This window comes from Rhamphochromis sp. 'chilingali', assembly GCF_963969265.1.
Source record: "Rhamphochromis sp. 'chilingali' genome assembly, chromosome: 11".
NCBI lineage: Eukaryota > Metazoa > Chordata > Actinopteri > Cichliformes > Cichlidae > Rhamphochromis > Rhamphochromis sp. 'chilingali'.
In genome coordinates, this window is record NC_137938.1 from 32,188,030 (window position 1) to 32,203,358 (window position 15,329).

Here is a 15,329-nt window from a genome sequence, read left to right on the forward strand (position 1 = left end):
ACAAAAAACAAAAAAAACAAACTAAAATATTAGTTTAAAAATAAGGTGAGAATAAGTTCAATGTGTGATTGGCCTAAATATTTTAGTGGCTTTCAGCTTTGAGTCATCACACGAATTGTCACAGCCCAGATCATACACTCTGGAGTGATATGAAAAGTGAATAAAAAAGCGAATAAATATTCCTACAGCGAACTCGGATGATTAACCAAAGGCTGAGAGTTAGAGAAGATGTGAGCGTTCACACTGAGGCTTTTTGCTTTCCGTGCAACCTGAAAGTTTGTGCTTTTTAGTATAATTAAATAGTAATTAAGAACTGCTAATCACTCCTCCCCACCATTGATCTGAAAAAATGTGCATGTGGTGTGTTTTGTTCATTGGAACTGAGAAATGATAGTGTCATCTCCTGTCTCATTGTGGTGCATTTCTTTACTTTGGTCACTTGAAAAGTCGTTCCCCAGGCGTGAGCTTGGAGGAGTCGATATAACCGTAATTGATTCTTTATACTGAAATGACTAAAAGCTTGAATTTGCAAAAGCAAGCAAATAAGAAAACAAGTAAACATCCAGTACAGAGATGAGGCATCAATTTGATTACTCCTTCAGCTGTAGCTCCCAGTTGTGGTTTTGAAATTATTCTATTAGAAGGATCTAGTTTATGGGTTTTATTAAGAGCTGAGTGTGAGCCCAGACTAGTCCAAAGTTCTAATGATCAGGGATTCTCTTTCATGCTCGTCACACGCTCAGGACAGATTAATATAACACTAAGAAGAAAAATCTCCAGTACTTCTCTTTAATGTCAGGGCTTATTTTTTGATTTTTTTTTGTCAGTATTGAAAATGCAATTTAAACCGTTTGCAACCTTAGGTAATATGTTTGATATTTTATATATTTATGTAGCAATTGCCACACAATACTGAGTTGTATATTTTGTGGCAATTGCCCCCCTATTTCTAGACACGTTGCACGAATCTACCAGATGGCCTGATGTATGGTATTTAAATCTTCCTTAGTTCTGGTAAAAACACAAGAACACAGTACTGAAATCTTCTAGATGCATTTAGGGGCAATTTAAAGTCTTGAAAGTGCACCAGAGATAGCTTTGTAGCTCAGGCAAAGGAATTTGTTTTCCACAAGCCCTTATCTTCCTTTTGAAGTTTTGTGTTTTTTCTCAGACAGTATTGTAAGTTCCAACAAATACCAAACACAGATCCTTATTGTCAACATACCACTGATGCAAGAAAATAATGACCGCACGCCCAATGGTGTCACAATAGCTGGTATAGGCTGTTACTGATGCACAGCAGTTCTACTTTCCATTTGGGACTTGTGGTCCTTTTGTCAAAACAGTGAGAACTTGAGAGAGAAGAAAATATGCTGGCGAGCTGGCTATGCCTTAACCTTAACTGAACCATCATCAGCATGTGGCTGCCAGCTGGAGTGTTTGCTAATCCAGAGGATGCTGCCTCTGCAAGTCTTTCTGGGCTCTGCTACTTGAAATTTGCAGGGTGTAAAGGTCTAAACCTCAGTCATCACCATTTGTCTGAATTAATATTGGGACAGGTGGAGATCCAACTAGGTCATTATATTACACAGTATTTCACAAAAATGCTTAATAGTTATTGCTGGTTTAATAATTGAGACTCTACATACTCCCTATGGCTATATGATAAAGCAAATTAAATACTTTTGCTATAGGATCAGGAACTACATCCTTCTAAAAGAAAGATAATCACTTGTCAACTTTTATGCATCAGTGACTCAGAATTTCACATTTTACATTTCAGCTTTCAGCTCAGATGGAATTTTTTAATTTTTTTTTGGTAATATCAGGCTGTATGAAGCTCTGTTTAGGTTTGTGCACTGGCAAGGTGAAGACGTTTTTTCTGGGAGCAGACTGCCAGAGCAGATTGTGAGCTGAGATGCCATCATCAGATTTGGCAAGTTTGGGCTCTTGGATTTGTCAAAAGATTTTGTTCACTTATTGCAAAAGCAACCTGTTGTCATGCGAACAGCATTTCCAGCAACGTCTTTTCCTCAGAGTTCAAAGCAAGTTGATTCACATTTTCATTTCACATTCTGGCATTTTTCTGATGAAAGTGAATAGGACACCCAGCAATGGATACTTGTCATTGTTATCTATACTTTGGAGTTTTAGAGATTTGTGATGGAGAATACAACATGACTACTATGACTGTTTTTCAAGGCTTAGGCAGCATCACCGTAAGCTGTCCTGCATTATGTCTGAGATGTACACAGATCTAAGAGGCATCTCCTATTTTTCATTCACAGATTCACTGACAGCTGGAGTGTGTACCAAGCTGGTCTAGTTACCTGTTTGGTGGATCACTGGATTCAGCAGAGTGTTTGAAAAGTTAAGGTAAGCTTTGCCGCTTCTTTCTAAAAGTGTGACTTTCTAAATGGATCCAATGTAATTAAAAGTTAAATAAGATTTGATTTGATGAGGCACGGAGTCACTATTCACTGATCTTTCAAATGCAGTATTTAGATTGAACTGAATATATGTGACAGTGAAAGTTCTACTTTCATGAGGCATCTACAGAGGATACTTAATTAATGGATGGTCTATGGAAACACTGCTACTGCTGCTTTTTTTTAAAAATAGGTGATTGAACATACAGCACTGTATCTATCTAATTAATTTAATCAAAGGTAAGGAACCAGCTTTAACACATTTGCCATACAGCATTATCCAAGGACAAACTTAATTTAGTCCACTGGTTTTTAACTGGTGGGCTAAGCAACTGAATGAATATGCTATTTTTAGGTAAAGACTTTGCTGATAGTATTCCTTTATTCAATTAAAATATAATTTTTTTTCTTGCAAATCACATAAATTGTGAGGTGTTGAGCATGAACTTTTTTTGTTTTCGAAATAGGGGGCATTCATAAATTTAGAGAACCACTGATTTAGTCAGAGCGTGCATAAGAACCACATATTACAGTGATACGTAGAAAGTGTGACGGACTGAGCTCATGGTTTGAGTTTGCAAGTTGTCAAAATTGCTTGAGTGGTCAAGATTTCTATATTTCTGTTTTTGCTCTCACTGGTTTGAATTTGATGAAGCTCTGTTAATGGCAGTTGTTGAATTTGATGACATATGGGACTGTTTGCCTACATTGCCAGAAAATGAAAATGTAGAGTTTGTCAGATTGCACAGCGCATTTGTTAGAATGGACAGATGGGAAATGGTTACTTTAAATCAAGAAGTTTTGGTTCCTTATGTTGATTTAGAGTGCTCATCATCACTGTTACTTAATGTCCTCAGGGGGAAAAATGTCCAAAGTCTCTTCATTCATCGATACTCGATAATTGCAAATTGGCACATGTCTGGTGTTGACCATGTCAATGTTTTCTGGTGCTGTGAGCTCTGTTGTCAGGTAGACAGGTAGTCAATGGGGAGAATAACTGAACAAATGCATCAGAAACTTGTAGCATCACTGAAAAGCTATTGTGTCTGGCCAAGCATTTCCCTTGTGAGCTTGAATGTGGACAGTAGAGGACAGGGCCAAGGAGTGCCGATGACAGGATGCCTCATGGGAAGGCTGGAGACAGATGGCTGGCCAGATGTAGCCCTGCTGTGACCTTGAAGGCATCTGAAGGTAAAAGCATAAAATGTCTCAAAAATGGCAGACAGAACAGCAAAGAAATGGGAGTGTTTTGTTGTGGTCTTCTCATGAGCTGTTTTGGTTTTTAGACTCGTTGTTATGTTCTTTGTTCTATTAGCATGTCATCATTTATGCTCCTAATTTTCTTTGCGGTGAGCTGAAGTTTTTGTGCACATCCGGTTTATTTTTTAGCTCACACTGTTGAGGGATTATTAGACACACGAGGCACTCACTTAGTTGTGCAGCTTTACGTTGAAAAACTTTTCTAGCAACCCTAAGAGTAAGATCTGATGTTGCAGGTAGGTAAAATTACTCAGGTTTCAGTTCATAGTCATTTTCACACATGTACTGCATACATTTTTGGAAGAAAAAGGTCAGCACACTGTGCACAATTGCCCTTTTGCACTTCAGGACCCACAGCAGGAGTTTTTGTCAGGCAAGGGTGCTGCCTCGGCAGAGTCTGCAGGAGGTAACCACTAGCTGGCTGTGAATTTGCTGAACTATTAACCATGCTGTTCCTGCATTAGTGCAAATCGTACAACACACAGACTTTGTACTATGCAACTCTCTGCATAAAGACCATTTAATGTATTTAATGTTCCAGCAAACTGTTTTGGATGTTTGCACCAGCATCAGAAAATGTCTAGAAAAGTACTGAACTGCATTGTATGTGTGAATACAGATGCATGATGGACTTATGTATGCTATTTTCCATAGTTTACGTTTACTGTTATTCATGCCAGTTAATAATAGACAAAGAAACTGAATGTAAACATAAGTTAAGAGTCTTGTTCATCTTTGCTTCACTGTACAATGTTGGGCTCTCTAAACACTGGGAAGTATCAGGTGTCAGCATGCACATTCTTAAACCCAGTGTTTAAAGGTTTCTGTGAGAATATCTTATTTGGTCATGTCTTCTTGATTCTCTCTGGATCGTGGAACTTTATTTTAAATTTGGAGTGAACTTTCCACTGTTGCTGGCTGAACAGTAGTGATTTTATGTCAATACTAGAAGAGACACACTCCTGATGCAATTCAAGCAGCAGACTGTGAAGCAAACGCCACCAGCAGCCCGATATTGTACAGGCCTCTGGGGCTTTGAGCACAGCAAAGGGACAGCCTTGATCAGAGCTGGGAACTGGATGGTGAGCTAAGGGTGGGGGGGTTGCTGTGAGAAATAAGAGGAGATGGAGGAGGGTAGAGGTGTCAGGCGAATAATTGGGGTGAGGAGATCTCAGGGGTGGATAGAGGGAAGCTTTATTAAGACCGCTCAAGTCTGATGTGCTTGCATGGCCGCCTAGCTCTTCCTCACACACCCACGCCTATGGGCCAATCCGCCATTTCCACAAGAGACTCTGTAACAACAAAGGGATGAAGGCCAAAGTCCTCAAGCTCCTTTCAGTCACAGATAAGACAAAAGACCCCATTACTTGAAAAGCGCTGATGGGAAAGCAGCAGTATATGGATCTGCCTTTTCTTTTAAACCAAGGCTCATTGTTGCTTCTTTTAAGCTATGCTGCTGTTACTTGCTGCTGTATTATATCCTGAGATCCTGTAGATTTACTAAGTTCGATGAGGTGCTGGTAATGTGTTTGTTGTTGTACCGTAACTGGTGAATGCTTGATAGTCTTTTTGAATTCCTCCGCTCGTAGAGGAAATGTCCTGACCTCTTTGCTAAGTTCCTCTGAAATGCACGCTTTTGTCATTAGCTCACTGTGACACATTTAGACACGTACTTAGCACACTGCACAATACGGTTTGCTTTTAATGCATTTTGTTTGTGATACAATGAATGCACAACTTGCAAATGTACAAGCTCAAAGTGCAGACAAATATTACCACTTAATATGGATAAAAGATGAGTAATCTTTTTTGTTTTGCCTCACAATGGGAAAACAAACTTTCCAGGGTGACCGTGACCGATCGTATCAAGTGTGATGGTGAGATTAGGAGCTTAACTGCTTATTTTCCCCTGCTCTGTGAACATTGAAATGTTACTTTTGAGTCAATGAAGTTCCCATATCAATAATTGAATCCTTTGTAGATGTGTGCTTCCTTGAGTTTGGTATTCTGAAAATGTTTGCAGTTTCACAAAAGCAGATTTTTGTGAGTGACACAACAAGGATTTTGAGTTGAAGCAGGAGGCGGTTATGGGGAGAATTAGCGGCCTCCCCCAGTTCTCTGCTGTAAATTGGTTTCTGTGGAAGTCATGAAAAAGGGGGCTTGGAGGTCTGTTTTCTGCTTCCTTAGTAGCTTGCTAATCCCCCACGGCTCTGGCTGGAGGGAGAGCTGCTTGCACATATACAACCGTTGTGGAAAATGGCGTTTCTCCTCCTCCAGCCCTCTTTCGTCCTCTTTCCACTCGGTCCTGCAGGGCTTGGCTAATCCTCTGCCTGGTCATGGCAGGGAGATTGCAGCCTTTTTCAAAGCTGGCTGGACTTCAAAGTTACAAGGATACAGGGACTAGAGGAGGTGGGAGAAAATTGGGTCCACCGCAAGCAAAGACTGCAAGGGGTTCACCTCAGCTATTTCTTTTGCTGTTTATGAGGTGACACTGAAGAATTTGTGGTCTCAAAGGAGAGACTTTGTTGATCGTAAAGACAAGACCTTAGAGGTGGTGGCTTTTTTGGATTATGATTTCTATATAAAAAGAAAAAACAATACCCTTATGCAACAATGTGGGGCACCAACATGCAAAGTAATAATAGACACACAAATGATGCAAGATTCGTGATAAAAACACTAAAAGCTTATGTATGCTTTTACCTCTTTAGAAAATCAATCATGTTAGGTTTTTTTTAAACTTTTGTAAGAACTACTGCCAAAATGCACAACGAAAAGGGAAGTGGTATTTTTTTCCCTATTATTTTAGAAAGTGTGTTTACTTTGAAAGATCAATAGATTTTGAACTCTTTTCTCTACGCGTTCCTTTTATGTTGGCCGAGTCTTATCAGGTTGTCATCAATTTAGCATTGCCCAGTTGGACTCACAGGTGCTCAAGATTTTGGTTCTGTCATTAGACTAGTCTTTGTTAGAGCTTCAGCACTGATGTTTTGTGCCAGTTTTTTTTTTTTTTTTTTTTGTCCATTACTCTTTATTCTGCTGGCAAATTGTCTAATTTGCTGGAAATGCCTTTGAATGCTGATCCTTTGTTAAATTCTCAGATGACAGAGAGATTAGAGTGAGATCATTCCAGATGAAGAAAAATGTCTGCTATTGAAATTTTGTGTAGTAGTGTGTAGTTGGCTTTGTGATGTGTTGACAAGCACTACGCATGTTCACTCTGAAAAGTCAGACGGGAACTTAATTTGCATGTGAGTTTGCATGTGTGTTGCGACACACATCTCGTGGCAACAAAGCTCTTTGCATCCTTGAAGCCATAATGTCTCAGTTTGTGTTTAAAAATGCTTTTTTACTACTTGGAATAGATTAATATAATGAAATTGAGAAAAATGAAAGACACACTTCAAGGATATACTTTTAAAATAATTCCAATTCTTATTTGCCAATGTCAGAAATCAGTTTTAAGTAGTTTTACATAAGTCTTGATAGAAATTACTCAAAATGGCTTGTAAATCCCTTTTTTTTTCTTTTTTTTTTTTCTTTCTTACAGACTTACTTGGTATTTCAGTAGACTGCTGATCCCAGCTGTCCTTTAATTTAAGAAAATATTGGCTAAAAACAACCCAAGAAAAAAATGGTCAATGGTCACACTGTATTTCGTCTTTCTTTAAGCTACTCAAACCCTTTAGGCCATTGTGTATCCTTCTTTATTTGGATTTTGTCTGGCTTTTTAAATATAGCTTTTAAAAAAATATTTTCGTGGCTTTAATAACTTATTTTATTTAAGGTCTTGACTACAAGGAACCAGGATTGCAAGTTTATTGGTACTCCCTATTCACCATCAACATGGTAATTACTTTAAGTGGACTCTTGGGGAGGAGGAGGCACAGGGTTAGAATTTTACATGATTCCCTGTTTTGGTGTTCAGGGAAGTGTGCAGTCAATATATATTGCGTCAGTCAGATCTAATTCACACCCCTTTAACCAAGCGGGTGCGAGATGTCAATAAGCTTTTCTAAGCTTCACCCTGGGGTAACCCTTCATGAAGGTTGGTTAGTTTTAGCTCAACTAGGAGGATTATGTAATTAACCATGGTTTCCTTAGTAACTGCTGTTATGGAGTTTCATTGCGTTCATTTTATGTCATTAGTACCGCTTACTTTAAATGGATTTTAGATGCTATCAATATGCTCATGGTGCAGAAGACCTGCAATCTGCTTACTTTGGTCTGAACCGTAGCAGAAAAGTTTAATGTGTTTTTGTTTTTTTCTTATATGCTTTAAGGTTTAAATGGTTTAATTTTGGCATATTGAGCTCAGATAGCACTGGCCGATGGCTTTGAAACAAAGGTTGGTGCTTACAGGAAAGTTTAACAATCTGAGTTTATGTGTACTTCTATGTTAAAGAAAAAAATTATTATTATTATTATTATTATTATTATTATTATTATTATTATTATTATTATTATTATTATTAAATGGAGAGGGATCACATGGATGTCAAGTACACAGCTTTAGGTTTTATTGGCATCCACCCTGCAGGTACAGTAAATGAAGTGATTTTATAATTTGCTTCCAAGAGATGCACTTGGGCCAGGTGAACTTCTTATTCAAGCCACATTATAAAGGTTAAAACAATGTCAAAGATGTATCATATGGAGGCGTAACAAACTATTACACGCCTAGTTAACATCAAAAGTGCAAACAGTCATGTAACAGAGTGAGTATTGTCCAGGAGGTCTGTGGATTCCCTGCTTTCTGGCTCCTTTATTGTGTGGGTCAAACCACACCAACCTTCCAAACTTGACCTGCATTTTGATTGCAACTACATGCTGTGAAGCTTTGTGACTAACATGTTTCAGCATGCTTGCATTGACATTTTGTTACACAGCTGCCAAAGTGTTTAAAACTGATGCCCTGAGGACAGACGAACTCAAAGGGTCAAAACATAACCAGCTATGTTGTCTTCTGGGTTAATGATGGGCAGAGTTGTTTGATTTGGAGATGTAACTTTTCAACTTCCAATGAGATTATTATATTTTTTACTGCGAAGAGCATGCCGTAACTGCTGCAGAGCAGGAGGCACTTTATCCGAGAGCCTCTCATATTTCTTAAATTGATGTTTACAAATTCCCTAGGTGGGGCATTAAGGAAGATTGGTATATTAATTGCCATCGCATGCCATCTAAACGGGTAATTGCAAGCTGTTTGCTGGAATGCAAATGTGCTCAGCTTCAGTTTGATGGAGCTTGTTTATTGAAGTGCTGGTCGCTGACAAATTAAGATGGTTAAATTGATGCCCTTTACTTTTAAGTAATCAGTTTGTTTGCTGATTGTTGTATTAGAGTAATAGCAATTTGCCATTTTTCTTTTTTTTTGGGGCATATCAACACATTAACAACAGCTCAGTGGCAAAAAGGACACGGTTGGGACCTCTGTGTGCTACACTAACAATTATTTTCATTATTTGTTAAACCTCCAGTCATTTTAGATTATTTATTCAAATGTTTAGAGTAGCTGTTTGAGACTTTTGGAAATGAGAACCTCTAACTTATCTGAGAACTATGACTTTTACTCGGGTGTTTAACATATAACAACAGCAGAATGTAACAAAACAAAGGAGCGGATGAATTAGTTTGTATGGAGTACATTCCTCTTCCATTTGTGTTGTTACTGTTTTGAGGCTGAAATATTAAGTATCGAAGTCCATAGCTACATGAGTTAACCCATAATTACTCGTATGTATAACAATGCCAGCCCTACAGATGGTTGTGATTTATTTGTTTTTTATTATTGTCTTGCTCATGTATATCAAATTGAGGTAATATTTTTTTGGCTACATCACCACACTCTGTGAGCAACTAATCAACTCAATGTTTCATCACGATAACTCATGCACCCCAGCTTGTAAATTGTTTTTTCCATATCCCGGGGTTCAGCAGTGCAACTGTAAAGTATGCAAATGTGATTTACTTGCATAAAAATACATTCTGAGCCTCTTGGGTATTCTTCCTCAATAAAAGTGTTTATATCTATGAGAACCAATGAATATGAATGACTTAGTTTTTTTTCATTTCTTATCTTATAAAAAAGACATTTACCTGAATGCCATTTTTCTCTGCACCACTGTGATTTGAGTTAAGCTACTTTCAGCCATCGTTACCATGAGACTGATCATGACTGATGAATGTCTGTGGTAGTCAGCTTAAGATATTGGCATCCCCCTCTGTTCCAGAACACCTCAACACCTACCGTTTTTAATAATATTGGCCGTCCCATATCTTTACATATGTGTGGGTGTTTGAAATAAGTTCATTTTCATTCAACCCTTCTCGGCGGGCTTGACTCCTGCACTTAGTATCCAATTTCTGCCCATTTGTGGGCGTAAGCAGCAGAACACTCTTTCTACAGCTCCCGTTCGCTTCCTGAATTTCTCCACACATCAGCACACACCGTCTGCAGGGCTGATCCATGGAGAGGGGGGTTAAGCGCTCTCCTCATAAGCACCTGTGTACCTCAAAGATCAGGGGATGAGAGTGGGCGGGTGGGATAAGAACAGAAGGCGAGGATGAAGCAGTTGAGAGGGTGAGGAAGGTGATTACTGAGGGCCAGCTTCAGAGAAAGTGGCACTGGGAAGAAAAGATGATAGAATTCTCTTTTCATTGTGGTACAGCTGAACCATTTCTCTCTCACTCACACACTCACTCACACACACACACACACACACACACACACACACACACACACACACACACACACACACACACACACACACACACACACACACACACACACACACACACACACAGTTATTTGTCAGTCCTTTCTTCCTGTTTGCGGTTATTTTCAATCACTCCGCCTGCCTCTTAGAGCCCATCGGCCTGTCCTCTTTCTTGTATTTCTTTTCACCTTTGTTATCATTTCACTCTTCAACTTCTGTGATTGGAGAATACTGAGCATCAATGATCTAATCTCATCCCTATTCATCACTCTAGGGCCTCCCTTTCCCTTTTTCCCCTCCCTTTCGTCAGTCCCCACATCACTCAGTACACAACTTGCCGCCTCTGATTTTTACCTCTTTGTTTCACATGTTTTGTTTAGCTTTTAAGTCCCCTTTTTACTCATCCGGCTGACTTGCCTACCGTAGAAAAGTTGACACGGCATCACAAGCAAAAGGCTTGGTAAGCTTTTTAGAGCCAGTCACGGTGCACCATTTCCCCCATCTTAATTACTGCTGAAACAAGCAGCTATGGGAAGTTTCAGCACTGGTGGACCCGTCATTACTGACAATCTCCCAGCCTTTATCTGCCATAGCTAAGACGCTCTTGCACTGCGGGGCTGTGATGATTGCTTTACTGAGCTTGGGTAAGAATACGGGGGGGGGAAGAGGATGATCAGAGACTGTGCAGTTGGAGGTTTTTCATAACGGTGAGAGTCATAGCGGTGAAGCTAAAACCCTTAAACTTAAAGTATTTTAAACCAAATGCTGCCCAAACCCTCCAAACCACCATCTCAATGTCCATGGTGATTTAACACTCTCCAGCTCCAAGAGGAGAACTTCAAATCTATTACACTCACCCTGTCTCGTCAAGCATGCTTTTGCTGAGGTGTCCAGCTCTTGGCTCCCAGCCTCCTGTCAACACAAGGCGCTAAAGAACACCAGATTGTTTGTGCCCTTCAGATGAAGGCATCAGCACTTGGAGCTCAGGATGTCAGGAGTCATTTACTTGTCCTCAAGCAGTGTTTGCATCAACTAGCAAACCTATTACTTATCAGTTACAAACCAGTTCTTAAAGCATCGTGTATGAGTGGATTGAGACCATGATGCAATTTGGAGCTTTTAACTGTTTTAAGGTTTCTGTAAGGAGAACTGTTATGCTCATGTATTGATTTTGTGACTCCTAAAAAATATATATAGATATAGATGTATAGAAAGAAAAATAAATAAAAATCTATTTCATACTTTGCTGTGGTGCAGCTCTTTCACTGCTCTAAACACATCATTCTCACTTCCATCCCCCTCCCTTTAAGACAACTTCCCTCTGATTGGATGTCACAGACAGAATACTTGAGCAGTAGGTGTAGCTTCTGGACTCGCAGCCAGAAATGGTCTGAGATGACCATATTAATCCTGCCTGTTCTCACTGACATTGTGCTGACCCAGTTCACATATTTTACTGAGCCAAAAAACTGCCAGAAACACAAAATAATTGGAACAGTCTTGAGCTTTTGAATAGCAAGAATAACTTGCACATACTCTGACTACATTATTTAAAAAAAAAAAAAAAAAAAAAAAAAAGAGGGGTTGCTGAGGCGCTCTGTAACACCATTTTATTCTAAACAAATGTATTATTGGAGCAATTCAGCAAGCAAAACAGACTGATGTGCATTGACTTCCAAGTCTTCAGCAGGATCTCTACGTCTTTGAAACTCGTTACGTTTAATATAAACAACTATCATATATATATATGTGAGAAAATAGGCCCACTATAAAGGTTCCCTGTTCCTTTTTTTGGAGTACACGTCCAGTTTGCAGAATAATGTATGAAGTCCAAAATCAGTGAATTGTATAAAGGTCTAACATGTGTATTTAAAAAGATTTTGAAAAACAGATCAGAAGTACTTGTGATATGTCTCAGAAATAAATGATAACTTGGAAACTTCTGTATCTGCAGAAAGCTTTTTGCTCAATATTTCTTGGGTTATTTACATTTGACGAAGCATGACTCATTGCTTCGAGAAACTGTTAAGTCTGGCATTCTTTGTGGTTGAATTGTTATTTCAGAAGCCTTTTCTTCCATTTTTAGGAAACAAATGTATTTCTGGCTCTGAGATGAGTCACTAAATGTGAACATAGTGATAATCAATCCGTAGTAGTAACCCAAAGGCTCTGGAAATGTTCGCCGCTGTAGACCAACCAACTGTTTTCACCAGCCATTGTGCAGCATATAGTCTACCTTCTGTGCTCACTGCTTGTGCTTCAGTGTTCCATGAAATAACTTGGCTAAATTTGCAGGCTCGTGGGTGTGTGATTGCATGCAAGTGCGTGTTTGTGCGTGTGTGTGTAGAGCTCCATCCGCTTCCAAATGGACGTGGGACTGTGCTAAAAAGGGAGAAGTGAGGCAACTGCTGGCAAAGAGCAACTGCGACCCAGCAGGTGGAAACAGGTGTCATTACTTACCTGCCTGGCTGTTAGCACCTGCCCCCAGGTGGAAAAAACCTGTTCTTGAGAAAACAACCCAGGTAGAGGGACACAAGGGAGTGAACCTTTTTATTTTTCCATTCTGTAAGCTTGGGCGGGCTGCATTTCTTCTTAAGTGTATTCTTGTGGTCATTGTGCTTCACACAAGCTTGAAAAAACAACTTCAATGCACAGCCTTGCTGTAATTTTGAGTCTCAGAAGAAAGATTTGGAAATTTACCATAATTTTATTTCCACAACTTGGAGCCGGACTGCAGATTTATATACTTCCTTAAACAACTTCAGAATAACTTTGAAAGCCAGTATTTCACATCTTTTGCCATTCATCTCAAGTTTACATTTTCTGACTATACTGTTTTTACTGTACTGAAACTAGATGATGGCTTGTATAGTGTATATTCAATTTGTTTAAGCTCTGTTACCAGTTTTTACACTGCTGATACTCTACCACCCCATAATCTCATAAATTACTCATCACTTGATTTCTACTCAGAGGTCACATGCATAATTCAGAAAACATACATAATATCATAAAGGAGTAGATTGAAATTCCAGCATTATTGGTGTTTTGTCTCCTTCTAAGCTTGGGTAGAATATGTAAAAGTGCAGCATGGGAGTTTATTTTTACAAGTAGAGCACAGTGGGAGGATTTTTTTTCTCCCCGAGGTTGTTACAGTCTTCTCAGTTCTCTGCACAAGCTTTGGATATGCTTTCCAACTGCATAATACCAACTCCAACCATGCCGGTGTTGTCTCAAGGGCAAAACCTGAATAGGGAGTAGCTCGCTGCCCCGTTGATGGATGAAGCTCATCCATGTGCCAAGTTCAACAAGTCACCCGCTCTTCCCTTGCCATGCACCCCTTCAGCCTTTCTTTCAGCATACTGGTCTGTGTGCCCCCTGCTATTGCACTCATCTTCTCCCTTTTCAAATGGTAATAAAACTGAACCATGCTGGAACTCTTCAGCTAGGAGTGAACTCTCTCTTCTCAGAAGAGAAATTATGGATGGTCATGCAGAGTTTTTAAGGTTTGGCCCAGCAGGCACCAAAAATTTTCCTTGTGGCCGAATCATTTTGGCCACAGTCTAGGCAGCTTACCGCAATACACCACGGGTCTCTGGCTATTGTTATTATGCATAATGGAACAAAATCCAGTTTCAGTGCCCTCTCTGCACACCCCCTCCCCTCACTCTCTGCTCCACAACCACTAATGTAGGGGATGTTGCCTGGCTTCTGCATGCTAGTGTGCTGACAACTGCCCATATTAAATTAAATTTGCCTCTTGAGCAACATAAACAACTCACATCCCCCCCCCCCCCCCCCCCCCCCCCCCCCCCCGCCCAATCAAAGCCCGTTTAGCCAAAGGACAGACATTGACGATCAAAAGCTGAGCTCCAGCAAGGCTGCTCTTGGTGTGTTTGGCTTGTGGAAAGCGTGGACACGATCACACATAAAGTAGAGAGAAAGAAGAAACATAAATTTGCATCTGTCTTCTATTGTTTCATGGTTCCTTGTCTACTCATCCCACAGCCATCAGCTGTCAGTACACCTGCCAGATAATATAAAGAAAGCTTTTTTTTTTTTTTTTCTCCAGAGCTTTTTTTTCCCCAGAGTTTTAACAGATGCAGCAGTTTCAAAATATTTTTAAAAAAAATGTACAAAGCAACAGTATTTGCGTCAGTCTTAATTGTTGTGGAACATTTTCTTTCTATAGTTCATCAAAAGGGTGTTGCAAAAATGCAGTGTGACAAATATTCATGACTGCTCTGAACATAAAATATTAAAGGTGCGCAGCTGTGGTGCATTAGAGGTATGCATTACGACTGTGCCATTGGCAAAGGTGTAAAATATTGCCCATTACAGCAAATAAATAACAGGGCATTGTTAGAAATAACAGAGCGGTGCAATCAGCTGCTTCTGCAGTGAGCCTGTCATCCTTTGGGAAAACTGCAACACCGCCTTCTTGGACTGCTCCACTCCTTATTCTGGCTTGCAGCCTCAGTTTGCGCACTGCACATGTATTAGATTTCCACCTGCTGTTGCTGGTTCTACTTATAGTGACCCTTAAGCTCACAGCAGATCTCCATAGCAAAAGGCAGACTGATGTCACCAAATGCCATCCACAACAGTGGAATGGAACCACTGTAGCTCCTATGCTCTATACATTTTTAAAAGTTGTAACGTCCGCCATTTTCTTTGAGTATTTATTACACGGCGTGCTTCTGGGAAAAGCCTGTTCTAACGTTTGAGTCTAAGGTTTATTTTGTTTTGAGTTGTCTTTCTGTTTCTCATCATTTCAGTTTATTTTGAAAAATCTCAACAGGATCTTCAGCTCTATTGTGAAAGGTTTATGTGGAAAATAAACAAGCGGACGGTGGAGCCACACGCTGGGTTTACCGTTGTCGTTACTTATGACAACGCGTAAAAACAGTCGCTTGTCCAT

At 39.7% G+C, this 15,329-nt stretch overlaps 1 protein-coding gene across 6 annotated transcripts in view; it reads left to right on the forward strand.

Moving 5' to 3' along the window:
- sema6cb (semaphorin 6Cb) overlaps positions 1-15,329 on the forward strand; it is a 150,689-nt gene that overhangs the window by 16,954 nt on the left and 118,406 nt on the right. For all 6 annotated transcript variants that reach the window (XM_080897276.1, XM_080897282.1, XM_080897283.1 and 3 more), the window contains exon 2: positions 2,289-2,376. The gene's annotated coding sequence lies outside the window, so the exon portion shown is untranslated. The remainder of the gene's footprint in view (positions 1-2,288; positions 2,377-15,329) is intronic.